Raw genomic sequence first — 14,724 nt, 5'->3', positions numbered from 1 at the left:
CTTGTGAGATTTAATGTAGGATTTCACTTTAACTAAGACTCTCTAGAACTATTAATGGAGACACTTTTAAGAGTTATATTTTGATGAAGAATTATCTTATAATTCACGTGTGTTTTCATAAAAATCAGGAAACTAGTGTGAATGCTCTAATAACATGTCTACTTATACAGCCACACATTCAGATAACTATATCTGAAACTCCTAAATGCTTGATTTTATAGAAGTTTTAAGTAAATTGAGCCATATTGTGAGAGGGATTTTGTATCATACCAATGGTCATTTTGTTAGTCATAGCATATAAGATGTTGATTCCTTTCCCAAAAAGAAATATCCCCCCATCTGACATTCTTAAACTTGATCTAATTTGAGCATTACTGCAATTCAGGAAAGAAGGCAAGGTAAATATAATTATTCTGAATATATTGCTTGTGCTCACAGGCAGACATAAGTTTTGGATATAATGGATTCTCCAATAAGTGGTGTGTGCTGCCATTATGGAAAATTTAGTGTCGTAGATAATTTTCTCTTTAGCCAGTTAAATTTATAGAAAAAATTAATATTGTTAACCAGTAGCGTTTAGGACTTGCTAAGAGAGATTTCACATAATTTTACATATACTATCAATCAACAAACAAGAACAAGTTTTTACTTCATTCACTTGAAAAATATCTGTGAAGGACCTACTGAGATACCTACTACTACTACTACTCATTCCATTCTAAGCATATAGTTTACAATGGTGAGCAAAATGACATTGGGCTTCCCCACTTGAACCCTATAGACTGTTAGAGAAGAGAGCCTTGAAACAAGTAGAATTACCAACTGGAAAAAAGTCAGTGTGGCTGCAAAAGGGAAATCTGTATGGGAAAAGGTTTGAGAGGTAATCAGGAGACTCATTGTTCAGAGCCACGGTGAAAAGTTTGGATTTTATGTTAAATACTTCAGGACATCTTTCAGTAAACTGGGCAGTACAACAAACACATGTGTATCTGCAAAGTGACTACTGTCTATATAATGAATTGAAAGAGGGACAAGAGTGAAACAGACACAGGATGACCACTTTAGCAGTCCATGTAAGAGATGAAAGTAGAAAGGAATAAAGTGCAAAGAAGTGGATGGACTTGAGACAAATCCAGTGGCTAGAATCAACAGAACTTTATAGATTTAGGTGTGATGGAAGATGGAAGAAAGAGAGGAAAGTGAATCAAGCAATTGGACTCAGTAGAGATAACCATTTTCTGAGACACGATGAACTTCAGGGTAAGCAGATTTATGGGAGAATAAACAGTTTCAATTGGCAAGAGGATTCCTTAGGGAGGGGATATTTCAATTGAGCACTTGACCCTTTGAGCCTGGAACTCAGAAGAAGGACAGGGGCACATTTAGAGTAAGAAGCACTTCTAATATTTATTTGTACCCTCAATAAAGTAGCCCCTCTCTATAAATTCATTTCAAACTGTGAGATTACATAGTTCTGACTATATCATTGAACAAAGTCTCCTACGACCTAGTAACAAATTTTAATGAATCCAAAATTCTTATCATTTCACTGTCTTCTGAAAATATCTGTTACTGTTTATTTATTAACACATTTATTAAATTATTTATTGTGGAACTAACTTACTACAGGAATAAAATATATCAACACAGCATAGGTAGAGACCTTATACAAGAAAATAAAGAATAGCAGGTTTCCTTAGGTATCAAGGGAATATATTTCTCCTGAAATAATAGTTTTTTTATTTCATATTTTAAGGTTCTACTTCAAACTTTTAGTAACATAAAACATTTTATAAATCATGTGTTTGCCATTTAATATTAATTATTTAATGTAAATTCTAGAATTTTTATATAATTTGGGGAAGGGAAGCAAACATTCCCATTTTATAGGTAATGTTGCTAAAAATCAAAGATTAAGTAATTCAATGTAAGACTGGTATCTAGTGAGAAAATGCAATTAGATAAGTAATAAATGACACATCTTTCTTAGAAAAAGGGCCCTTTAACCCCCTACTATCATGTAACTAGTTAGCATGCTAATATTATTTACGATGAGATTTAAAAATCACTCCTATTAATCTTGAAAAAGATGGTACTAGACTTCAGGTTTCTTAATGCGTTAGTCTGTGTCCTTTCTTGTGTGACATACACAAAAATTAAACACAAAGGTAAAACAAGAAGGACAGGAAGAAGAAAAAGTAATGGGATATTTAATGATTTAATCACTAATAATTCTAAATCAAAAAGTTTCTAACAGTAAGTCAAGGTATCTCAAATTGTACAAACTAGTGGTATATGAGTAAAATGTTCCATGTTTTGAAACAGACCATAGGCATAGATCTGATAGGAAAAATAGAGTGACTTAAACAATTATGAGAAGACAGTGGATTGGAAGCTACAGGTATCAGTCCTTCCACCACAGTAATTATTAAGTAGGCAGACACTGTCTGAATGAACCACTGCAAAACTTTGGAGTCCAATAGAACACTGTACAGCATCTAGAGGACAGTCGGAGGAAGAGGATGGTAAATTATGGTAAAACCAGGTAATTGCTGTCTCCACAGGAGGTACAATCCTCCATCTCCCACTTTCGTGGAAGGTGACAGTGGGGCCTGGCCCCTGGCATAGCTTGCAGGTGCCAGAAAGGGACATAAAAATCCAGCTCTCCAATGTCTGCTGGGGGGGATGTCATAGTCCAATCACAGATCACTGCTTTTGATTAGATACTTCAGAATGCGGGGGGCCCTGCTCTGAGGGCGACCAATTATAACAACTTGCTCCAGACAAAGGCAACAGAGGAGACTTAAATATGGCTTGTTTCCTCACAGTTGTGGATAGCTGAAGAGCTGCATTTATTGGACAGGCGCCAAGTTAAGTAAGCACATTTTTTTGAAATTGTAAAGGAAGTTCTTGGGACTCTTCCTGGTCCCTCCTTTATTGGCTCCCCAAGACAGTTTGTAGAAGACCAGCACTCCCTTTGTGGGTCTGTAGCCTTTTTCTGGCTAGGAAATACTTACTGGGGAAACTCATCTTGGACAAACCCATCCTCCCAGAATTTGTCGTCTAGGCAAAAACATCTTGAAACAAAGAAACCAGTATCAATCAACTGAGGTACTGGCCTGGGACAAAGGCTTACCTGCTCTAAGTTCTTCAGCGGCACACCCAGGAGAAGGAAAATTCTGTTCCCTGGGAGTAGAGGGGTAAACAGGGAAACTATTAAGGCCACTAGCATGCACGAGTCCAGGATAAGACGCAAGCTCACAAAAGACAGGAAAGATCCTGCACTTTGCATTCAGCTAGGGCTGATCTTCCTGATAGGAAGGCTGAATTCTGAGAGAGCAGCAGCCAATTTGAAAAGACTGTATAAGGTGTTTTTTTGCTTAGTTTGTTTGGTTTTGTTAGCTCCTGACACTCAAGAAAATCTCTGTTATGTCTCTAGCTGGATATAAACTCAAGAAATAGACATATCAGGGAATAAATTTTAGAGATAACATTTAAAAATATTAAAACATTCAATGCATAGCAGAAGATTACAAGACAAACACACAAACAAAAAAAGGAAATTATGGCCCTCACAAAGGAAGAGGATAAGAATTCAGAACACATCAATAAGGAAGACCAGACTATGGACGTACCTGAGAAAACCTATAAAAATTGTCTTTAGAGAAGATGAAGGAATGCTCAAGAAGATGAAGGAAAATAAGAGAAATAACAAAGGGTATCAGAAAACAATTAATGTGTATTACAAGCATCTCAATAAAGAAAACGTACTTTTAAAAAGAACCAAATAGAACTACTGGAGTTGGAGACCAGAATAACAGAAATGAAAAATACCCAAGAGGGTTTCACAGCAGCACAAGCTAGCAGAAGAAGAAATCAGTGAATTAATTTACACTTGAAATGAGTTGAGTAGAGGAGCAGAAAGGAAAAAAAGGGTTATTAAAAGTGAAAATAGGAGGGTGCAAGGGTAGTTCACTGGTAGAATTCTTGCCTGCCATGCTGGAGACTCAGGTTTGATTTCCAGCCCATGCACTTCCCAAACAAACAAACAAACAAAAACCAAACAAAAATTCAGCAAAATGGTGCTGCAATAAGGGGATACTCTCAAGGAAAAAGAATGAAATGTGACCCCCACCATACACCATACAGGAAAAAAAAAAGGTGAAAATAGCCTAAGGTATCTCTCAGACAACAACAATATTGCATTATGGGAGTTCCAGAAGAAGAAGAAAGAGAAAAAAAAAATAGAAATATTTAAATAAATTATGTGGAAAACTTAGCAAAAGATGTGAATATGCACATTCAAGATTCTAAAGAGTACCAAACAGGATAAATTTGAAGAAAAATATTCCCTATCACATACTGACAAAACTGTGAAATGCAAAGGACAAGGAGAAAGTTTTGAAGGCGGCAAGAGAGAAGCAACATGTGTTCAAGGGAGTTCCAATTAGATTCAGTGCCAATTTCTCATAAAAAACCATGGAAGCAAGAAGGCAAGGGGTTGAAATACTTAAAGTGCTGAAATAAAACAATAGCCAACCAATACTTTTTTTTTATGTTTACAGCACTTTATGATTTTACAGTGTCTTCACACACAGTATCTTATTTGACCCTCACAACAATCTTGTGAGGTAGGTTTTAAGATGTCCATTTTCATGGTGAGATGCACATACAGATACATATGGTACAATAAGAATGATATTAGAATGTCAATGGCATAACCCATAATCCTGAGGTTTTATTGAACAATTGTGAAATTTTGGTCCGCTAATTAATAGAAAAACATGGAATAACATGGAATTCCATGTTTTTCCTTTTCCATTTTTTCAATGTCTTTGCTTTACTAGTTTTCATCCCCTACTTTATGTACACAAAATATCTCCAGTTCTACTGAAATATTCTTCTCAAGAATCTATACTAGTTACATAGAGCATAAAATAGAAAGAGCTTTATACAATATATAGCTATGGAGCATATGTTTTTCATAATCAAAATAATTTTTCTTGAAATGACTGGGTAATTTCAGAAAAAAAGTTTTGATTTGCTTCAAATTATTGAACAAACTTTCCAAATTACATTTTCACCTCATTTTACCACTTGAAAAAAAGTACATTGTAATTTGAAGAATTAGAAGACAGGAAGGTAAACTAAACAAATCAAAATCAATTAACTTGTTTTAACATTCTAATAAATTGAAAAACCATGATCTCCTCTGCATATTTATAGAGCCCTGTTTTCTCCTAATCTAGTTTTGCTCATGGAATTAATTGCCTATTTACTTGACTATGTTTCTCATGGAAACATCTGCACAAGATCAGAGATGATATCTGTATTATCAGTTGTTATATGTCCAGTTCCAAGAAATACACAGTGGACTTATGCTGACTGAATGCTGAATCATCTATGTCATCCCAATCTCTGGTTAAGAATAATGTTCTGAAATGTAAAGAATCCACAGGTGTGACGGTCAGGTTCATGTGCCAACTTGGCCAGATGGTGGTGTCTGGTCGTCTGGTCCAGCAAGTGCTGGCCTGTCTGTTGCTCTGAGGACATTTCATGGACTTAAATCATGACCATGTTGGCTGCATCCATAGCTGATTACATTTGCAACTAGTGATACTTAATCTAATCACTGGAAGGTTTTTAAGGAGGATTCAGAAGAGGCAATTACTCTCTGCCTCTCTGGAGAGCTGACTGAAGACCTTCATTGGAGCTGCCAGGTCATGGCTGCCCTATGGATCTTGGACTCTTACATCTCCATGGCTGCTTTTATAAAAGCATGAGATACTTTTATCAATTTTATATTTATAGATATCTCCTGTTGATTCTGTTTCTCTAGAGAACCCTACCTAATACAACATGTAACTAACTAGTACCTATGAGGGTTCTCCTAGAACCCAGCACATTAGTGTTCCTGGCCTCACATCTGAGGACCACCTGGTGCAGTTGGCCAGTCACTTCATGGAGGTGTCCAGAGCAGGCATGCTGGGTGATGGTGGTGGTGAAGTACTGGAGCTGGGAGAGATATAAGCATGAGAGGGGAGGCATATAGCACAAAAGATCAGGAGAAAAAGCCATGCAGAAAAAAGCCATTCACAGCTGACATGGGAACCAAGGTCAGTTGATTGGAGGAGTCACAAAAGGATCTTGGCATTCAGTTGTGCTGATGACTTGTCCATAGGTGAAGGGCTTTTTATTCAGATGGTAACAGAGGGTATTCTGCCCCAACCCAACCGATCTTAAAAGGGCCCTGCTCTAACAAGATCAGGGAATTATACTGGTCTTAGTATGCTTCCACTCCCTTTTTCTTCCTTCTGGCCATTTTGTCTGGGATTAACTGGCCTCCCCATCTTCTCAGGGAATCCTCAACTTCCAGGAAAGGCAACTGCTCCCCAATTACCTTTAAGTCCTGGAGGACCTATTGGATCTACAATGCTTTGTGGACTACTTTCTCCAGTGGCACCTCAATCTCCTTTTTTCACCTGGGGGACCAGGAGGATCAGGAGAACCTTGAATTAAGGTGATATTTTTTAATGTCATAGAATGTTCCCAGTCTTTAAATCTGACTTACACTATTCAACTGTGTCATTTATTTTATTTCCTGTTCCAAATGCACTTGTTCTTCTTTCATAGACATAATTTTTTGCTGATACATTATACACACGCTCCTCTAGTTTTCTGATCTCCTCTTATACTTTAAATGCATTCTCTTGGACTTTGCTATTCAGCATTTCTATGTTGAGCAGCAAATCAAGCAAGGTGACATTCAAACTCATTAAGGACTTAGAGATTTCATCCACTGAGTTTCCATGTGCATGGACTGAGGAAAGTAAGGTACTTTAGCTGGAACATCATTAAATCTTTGATCAGCTGTTACACTGAAATTTTGGAAATGCTCTGAATCTATGAGATTGGTTTGCTATCATAATATACTTTTTTTCATAGTGCTCAGGTGTTCAATAACAACTTATATAAATATTTTTTAATCTTCCCTGCCATTTCCTTTTCCTGTGAGTCTTTTAGATATACCATTTTCATTAATTGAACCAGCTGTACAATTCTTCATTTCCCAATTTAGGAATTGAGTTTCCAGAAGCAAAGCTGTCACTGAGTGAGCATCAAATTTCACAGATTCTGAACAGCTATCAGCCTCCTCCTGTTGTTCAGGAAATCTACACAACTGCTCCATGCTTCTGAGCAATCTGATGTAGTCTGCAGCTCTCTGCAGGACAGTATGTTGTGCCAGTTTGAAAGGATTATGTACCCTAGAAAAGCCATGTTTTAATTCTGATTCATCTTGTGAAGGCAGGTATTTCTTTTAATCCCTATTCAGCAGTGTAGGTTGAAAACTCAATTAAATTACCTCCACAGAGATGGGACACACCCAATTGTGAGTATTAACCTTTGATTAGAGGGAGATGTGACTCCACCCATTCTGGGTGGGTCTTGATTAGTTTAATGGAATCCTTTAAAGGAGGAAACATTTTGGAGAGAGTCACAAGAGCCATGAGAACCACAAGAGCCCATACAGCCAAAGACTTATGGAGATGAAGAAGGAAAATACCCCTGTGGCAAGTTTATGAAATAAGAAGCCTGGAGGGAAAGCTAGAAGACATTACCATATTTGCCATGTGTCTTTCCAGGTGAGAGAAAAACCCTGAACTTCATCAGCCTTTCATGAGTGAAGGTAAATTCCTGTTGGTTCCTTAATTTGGATATATTTATAGATTTGCTTTATTTGGGACATTTTCATGGCCTTTGAACTGTAAATTTGCAACTTAATAAACTCTCCCTTTTAAAAGCAGTTCTGTTTCTGGTATATCACATTCTGGCTGCTAGCAAACTAAAACAGATGTTGTCTATGAAAGCACCCAAGATTTTGAGGCTAGAAGTCCAAAATCAAAGTGTCAGAGAAGCAATGTTTTCTCCCAAAGACTTGGTTAGCATTCTGGGGCTGGCTGCCAATGAGCCTTGGCTTTTCTGTTATAAGGCAATGCACATGGGGGCTTCTCCAGGCTTCTCTACCAACCAAGAATTTTATATGAGGTGAGACTTTCTTTCAAAATGAGGGAGAGATTAAGTCTTTCGTAGATAAACAAATGCAGAGGGAGTTCATGACTACTAGACCTGCACAACAAGCAAACCAACAGGGAGTTCTTCAGACTAAAGGAAAGGACACTAGACAGGGTTCAAAGCAGCATATAGAAATAAAGACTTACAGTAAAGTAACCATTTAGGCCTTATAAACATACAGTACTATTGAATAGTATTTTGGGTATGTAATTTCACCTCTTACTTCCTACAAATGTTAAAATCCAATTGCCTAAAAAATGCTATTTCTATGGTTTTAGACATACAACATGAAAAGATATAATAAGGGGTGAGGAGACAGAACATTATAGGAACAGGGTATGTGTATGCTTTTGAAGTCAAATTGATATAAAATAAAATAAGATTGTTATATGTTTAGAATGTTAAATTTTAACTCAGTGGTAATTCCAAGAAAAACATGTGAAAAATATACCCAGATAGAAATGAGAAGGGATTCAATATGGTGCAATACAGAAATCAAATCAATATGAATGTAGGCATTAATGGAAAGACTGAAGGATTACAAAGGTATAACACAAAGACTAAACAGCAAAATGGCAGAATTAAGTCCTGCATTATCAGTAGAGAATCTAAATGTAAATGGGTTAAACTCTACTAAAATGGCAAGGACTGAGAGAGTAGATTAAAAAAAGACTCAAGTATACATTTTTTTACGAGAGACTCATCTTAAATTCAAAGGCATAGTAGGTTGAAAGTGAAAAGATGGAAAAAATAAATACCAAGCAAGCATAAACTAAAATAGAGCTGTAGCAGCCATACTAATATCAGATAAAACTGATATGAGGGACAAAGTTTCTCAGTACATACTGATAAAGGGGTCAGTTCAGGAATATATAAAAATCATACACGTACAGATCTAAGCAACAGAGTCTCAAAATATATGAAGCAAATGCTGCAGATTTGAAGGGAGAAATGAATTAATAGTGAGATACCTTAATAATAGATTTTCAATTTTAGAACACTTAAAGAAAAGAACAATTATGGATTAGAGGAAATCAACAATACTTTAAATGAAGTAGACTTAATAGACACATTTAGAACACTTCACCCCAATATAAAAAATACTCATTGATCATGCTCAAGTATAGATTATATGTTAGTTCATGAAACAAATGCCAAATTCAAAAATGTTGAAATCACACAACACATATTCTCTGAGCACAATGGAATGAAGTAAAAAATCAATAAAAGAGGGTGAAATGGAAACTTTACAAATATGGGGAAGTTAGACCACATACTGTTAAACAATCAGTGGGTTAAAGAGGATCACAAGTGAAATTAGGAAATAACTTGAGGAGAATGAAAATAATACAACACGCTAAAACTAATGGGATGCAGCAAAGGCAGTGGTGAGGGAAATTTATAGCCTTAACTACTAACATTAAAATAGAAAAAAGTTTTCAAATCAGTGGCCTAACCTCAATACTGAATGAAGTAGAAAAAGAAGAGTAAACTAAATCCAAACAAGCAGAAGTAATGAAATAACAAAGATGAGGTAAGGACAAATGAAATAGAGAATTAAAATAAAATAGATTAATTACAGGAAGATGGTAGAATAAGACAGATAAAGTTCACTCCTGCTCCACGGAACAGCTAGAGAAGGGATGGGAAGGTGACTGGGATGGCAATTCAAGGGCTTAAGTGACCTGGGAGGGTCTTTTACACTAAATACAGAAACCCTGGTTGCAAAAGCTAAAGAACTGAGATACAGAGAACCAGAGACATCCAGCTAGTGCAAACAGCATAACATGTCCCTTTTAAAATGGAAGCCCAGAGCCCTCAGGAGTGCATAGATAGGGAGATGGGACAAGTAAGTAAGCCAAGCTGCATTTGCTAAATGTGCTATCTTCATGCATGCCACCCACACCCCACGCCTGATACTCATGACCCCCATGTTCCATGTGCCCACTCACATCCTATCTGCACACCAGCATCTGATCATCCACACAGCATTCCCATCTACCTCCCACCATGGCCTACCTCTGTATCCCACATGCCACACCCTGCTCCTGGGCTGCAAAGCCTGCCTGAGCTGTACCCCACAACCAGCAGTCCCCACACCACATCTCCACAACACCACAACACTCACCCCATGCTCACAGGCACCAATGTAATGTCCCTGACCTGTGTCTATACCTGCATTGCAAATCCTCACTGCACTGTTGTGCCCTGCCCCATGCCTTGATTCCTACTCCACATTCATCACACAAATATAAAGCTTTAAACTACTGTAGTAAATCAACTTCCAAAGTAAACCTATCAAGATATTTACATACCTTGAAGGCAACAGAAGATCATTAAATATACTAAAATGCAGAAAGATAGAGCCCATCCTAATGACCAAATTGAAACACCAGAAGAGACACAGATTTTGGAACAACTAAGGAAAGATGTTCATATAACTCTACTAAATGAGATCAATGGAATGGCTAATGACAAAAGGAAATCAAGAAGTCACTAGAAGAGCATAAAGAGGAATTTCAAAGACTAAACAGAAAAATAGTAGATATCATAGAGATTAAAGATGCTGTACACAAAATCAAAAATATACTAGAATCACACAAGAGTAGATTTGAAAAAGCAGAAGAAAGAATAAGTGAAATGGAGGATTGGATAGTGATTTTGAACACACAAAAGAGAAAATGGCAAAAAAAAAAAAAGATGGAAACATTTTAATTGGATCTCAGGGAAATGAAGGACAACATGAAGTAAACCAATATATCAATCATTAGTGTCCTGCAAGGAGAAGAGAAGAGTAAAAGGTCTAGAAAGATTAGTTGAGGATATAATGGGGGAAAACTTCCCAACCCTTATAAAGGACATAAATATGCAAATCAAAGAATCACAATGAACTCCAAATAGAATAAATCCAAATAGGCCTTCCTCAAGACACATATTAATCAGTCTGCAAAATGTTGAAGAGAGGCAGAAAATCCTAAAAGTGGAAAGAGAAAAATAATCTATTACATACAAGGGAAACTGCATAAGACTGAGTTCAGACTACTCAACTGGCACTATAGAGGCAAGAAGGTAGTGGTATGATATATTTGATATCTTAAAAGACAAAGACTTCAAGCCAAGAATTCTGTAACCAGCCTAACTGTCTTCCAAACTGAAGGAGACATTACAATTTTCAAAGACAAACAAATGCTGAAAGAATTGGTCAACAAGAGACTGATCCTACAAGAAATACTAAATGGAGTTTCTGCCTGCTGAAAAAAAAAGCAAAAAAGACAGGAGAGGGAGGTCTGGGGGGAAGGAACAGAACTGAAGAGGGCCAGAAAGGGTAACTTAAGAGATAAAAAGAGATAGAGGGAAAAGAATACATAGATCTGACAAGTAAAATCCAACAGATAAAATGGTGGATTTGAGAAATGCCTTTACAGTAATAACTTTGAATGTTAATTGACTAAACTTACCAATTAAAAGATATAGATTGCAAGAATGAATTAAGAAATGTAAATCATGTATATGCTGCTTACAAGAGGCTCAACTTAGATACAAGGATATAAATAGATCAAAAGTGAAAGAATGGAAAAAAGATATTCCTTGCAAGCTATAACCAAAAGAAAGCATGAGTAGCTATACTAATATCAGACAAACTAGACTTTAAATGTTAAGACATCATAAGAGACAAATAAGGGCACTATATATTAATAAAACGGACAAATCATCAAGAAGAAATAACAATCATAAATGTTTATTCTCCCAGTCAAGGAGATCCAAAGTACATGAAACAAACATTGGCAAAGCTACAGATAATGATAGGCATTTCTACAATAATAGAAGGAGACTTCAGTACACCACTCTACTCTAGAGGTAGAACAACCAGATAGAGGATCAGCAAGAAAATAGAGAACTTAAACAATCTGATAAATGAATTAGATCTAACAGACATATATAAGTTGTTATACCACAAAGCACCAGGATATATACACTTCTCTAGTGCACATAGAACATTCTCCAGGGCAGATCACATGCTGAGGGCAAAAACAGGTCTTTATAAATTTATAAACATTGAAATTATTCAAAGCACTTTCTCTGGTCACAAAGGAACAAAGGTGGAAGTCATTAGCTGCCAAAGAATGAGAATTTTCACAAATATATGGAGATTAATTACCACACTGTTAAACAACAAGTAGGTCAAAGAAAAAATTACTATAAAAATCAATAACTATCTGCAGGTGAGTGAAAATAAGAACACAACATATCAGAACTTATGGGATGTGGTAAAGGATGTGATGAGAGGGAAATTTACTGTCCTAAATGCATATAAGAAAGAGCAAAAATCGAGGACTCAACTGCTCACCTGGAGGAGCTTGAGAAAGAACAGCAAACTAACCCCATATAGAAGAATAGGATTAACAAAGATTAAAGCAGAGTTAAATGAATGGGAGAACAAAATAATAATAGAAAGAATCAATGAAACCAAAACTACAGGCAAATGTCCCTAATGAGCACAGATGCAAAAATTCTCAACCAACTACTAGCAAATCAAACCCAACAACACAATAAAAGAATTGCACACTGCGAACAAGTGGGGTTTATACCAGGAATTCAAGGATGGTTCAACACAAGAAAATCAATATGTAATACAGCATATTAACAAATCAAAATGGAAAAATCACATGATCATCTCATTTGATGCTGAAAATGCACTTGCCAAAATTCAACATCCTTTTCTGATAAAAACACTTCAAAAGGTAGGAATCAAAGGTACCTTCCTCAATATGATAAAGGGCATACATGAGAAATCCATAGGCAGTATCACATTTAATGGAGAGAGACTGAAAGCTTTCCCCCTAAGATTGAGAATGAGATACGAATGCCCTCTGTCACACTATTATTCAGCATTGCATTAGAAGTTCTAGTTAGAGCAATTATACAGGAGAAAAGAAAGATAAGGCATCCAAATTGGAAAGGAAGGAGTAAATCTTTCATTATTTGCAGAAGACATGATACTGTGCTTGGAAACTCTTGAGAAATCTGCAGCAAAGTTACTTGAGCTAATAAGCAAATTTAGCAAGGTGACAGAATATAAAATTAATGTGCAAAAATCAATAATGTTTCTATACACAAGAAATGACATAACAGGAATCAATTAAGAAAAAATTCAATTCCAAATAGTTACTAAAAGAATCAAATATTTAGGAACAAGCATAACTAGGGATGTAAAGGACTTGTACACAGAAACTATATAACATTGCTAAAAAAAAATCAAAGATCTAAATAGGTGGAAAGACATTCCCTGCTCATAGATAGGAAGGTTAAATGTAGTTAAGATGTCAATTCTACCCAAATTGATCTTCAGATTCAACACAGTACCAATCAAAACTCCAACAACTTACTTTGAAGACTTGGAAAAGCTAGTTATTGAATTCATCTGGAAGGGTAAGAGAACCCATATAGCTAAAAACATCCTAAAAAATAAAAGTAAAGTGGAAGAATTAATATTTCCTGATTTTAAAACTTATTATAAAGTCACAGTGATTAAAGCAGCATGGTACTGGCACAAATACAGAAGTATTGACCAATGGAAACAAATCAACAGCATAGAAATAGACCAAAAATCTATGGTTAATTGATCTTCAACAAGGCTCCCAAATCCATTGAACTGGGAGAAAATAGTCTTTCCAATATATGGGGGCATGGGAGATGGATATCAATAGTCAAAAGAATGAAAGGGAACCCTTACCTTACAGCCTATACAAAACTTAACTCAAAGTGGATCAAACACCTAAATATAAGAACCAGTACCATAAAGTGCCTATAAGAAAATGTAGGGCAATATCTTCAAGACCTAGTAATAGGAGATAGCTTCCTAAACTTTACACCCAAAGCCAAGCAACAAAAGAAAAAAAAAAAGATAAATAGATACTCAAAATCAAATGCTTTAGTGCCAAACACAAAAGACTTTGTCAAAAAGATGAAGAGGCAGCCAATTCAATGGGAGAAAATATTTGGAAATCACATCAGATAAAGGTTTGATGTCCTATATACATAAAGAAATCATACAACTCAATAACAAAAGAATAAACAATCCAATTATAAAATGGGCTAAAGATGTGAATAGGCAGTTTTCTGAAGAGCAAATACAAATGGCTAAAAAGCACATGAAGAGATGCTCATTTTCATTGGCTATAATGGAAATGCAGTTCAAGACTACAACGAGATGCCACTTCACACTTAAAAGAATGTCTGCTATTAAACTAATAGGAAACTACAAATGTTGGAGAAGATGTGGAGAATTTGTCACACTTATGCACTACTGGTGAGAATATATAATGGAATAGTCACTATGGAAGAAGTTCGGTGTTTCTTAGGAATCTAAATATAGAATTGCCCTATGACCTGGCAATATCACAACTCAGTATATACTGAGAAGAACTGAAAGCAGTGACACAAACAGACATTTGAACATCAATGTTCATGGCAGCATTATTCGCAGTCACCAAAAGATGGAAGCAATCTATGTGCCTGTCAACAAACCAAGTGGATTAACAAAATGTGGCTTATATAAACGATTGAATATTATGCAGCTGTATGACAAAACGATGTCCTGAAGCACATGAGAAGATGGATGAGCCTTGAGGACATAATGCTGACTGAAGT

At 36.1% G+C, this 14,724-nt stretch overlaps 1 protein-coding gene and 1 pseudogene across 1 annotated transcript in view; both read right to left on the bottom strand.

The window, feature by feature from the left end:
* CSMD1 (CUB and Sushi multiple domains 1) overlaps window positions 1–14,724 on the bottom strand; it is a 519,811-nt gene that overhangs the window by 146,095 nt on the left and 358,992 nt on the right.
* Window positions 6,366–7,189, bottom strand: LOC143676033 (macrophage scavenger receptor types I and II pseudogene; annotated as a pseudogene).

This window comes from Tamandua tetradactyla, chromosome 3 (assembly GCF_023851605.1).
Source record: "Tamandua tetradactyla isolate mTamTet1 chromosome 3, mTamTet1.pri, whole genome shotgun sequence".
Lineage (NCBI taxonomy): Eukaryota > Metazoa > Chordata > Mammalia > Pilosa > Myrmecophagidae > Tamandua > Tamandua tetradactyla.
This window is presented reverse-complemented; position numbering and strand designations above follow the sequence as displayed.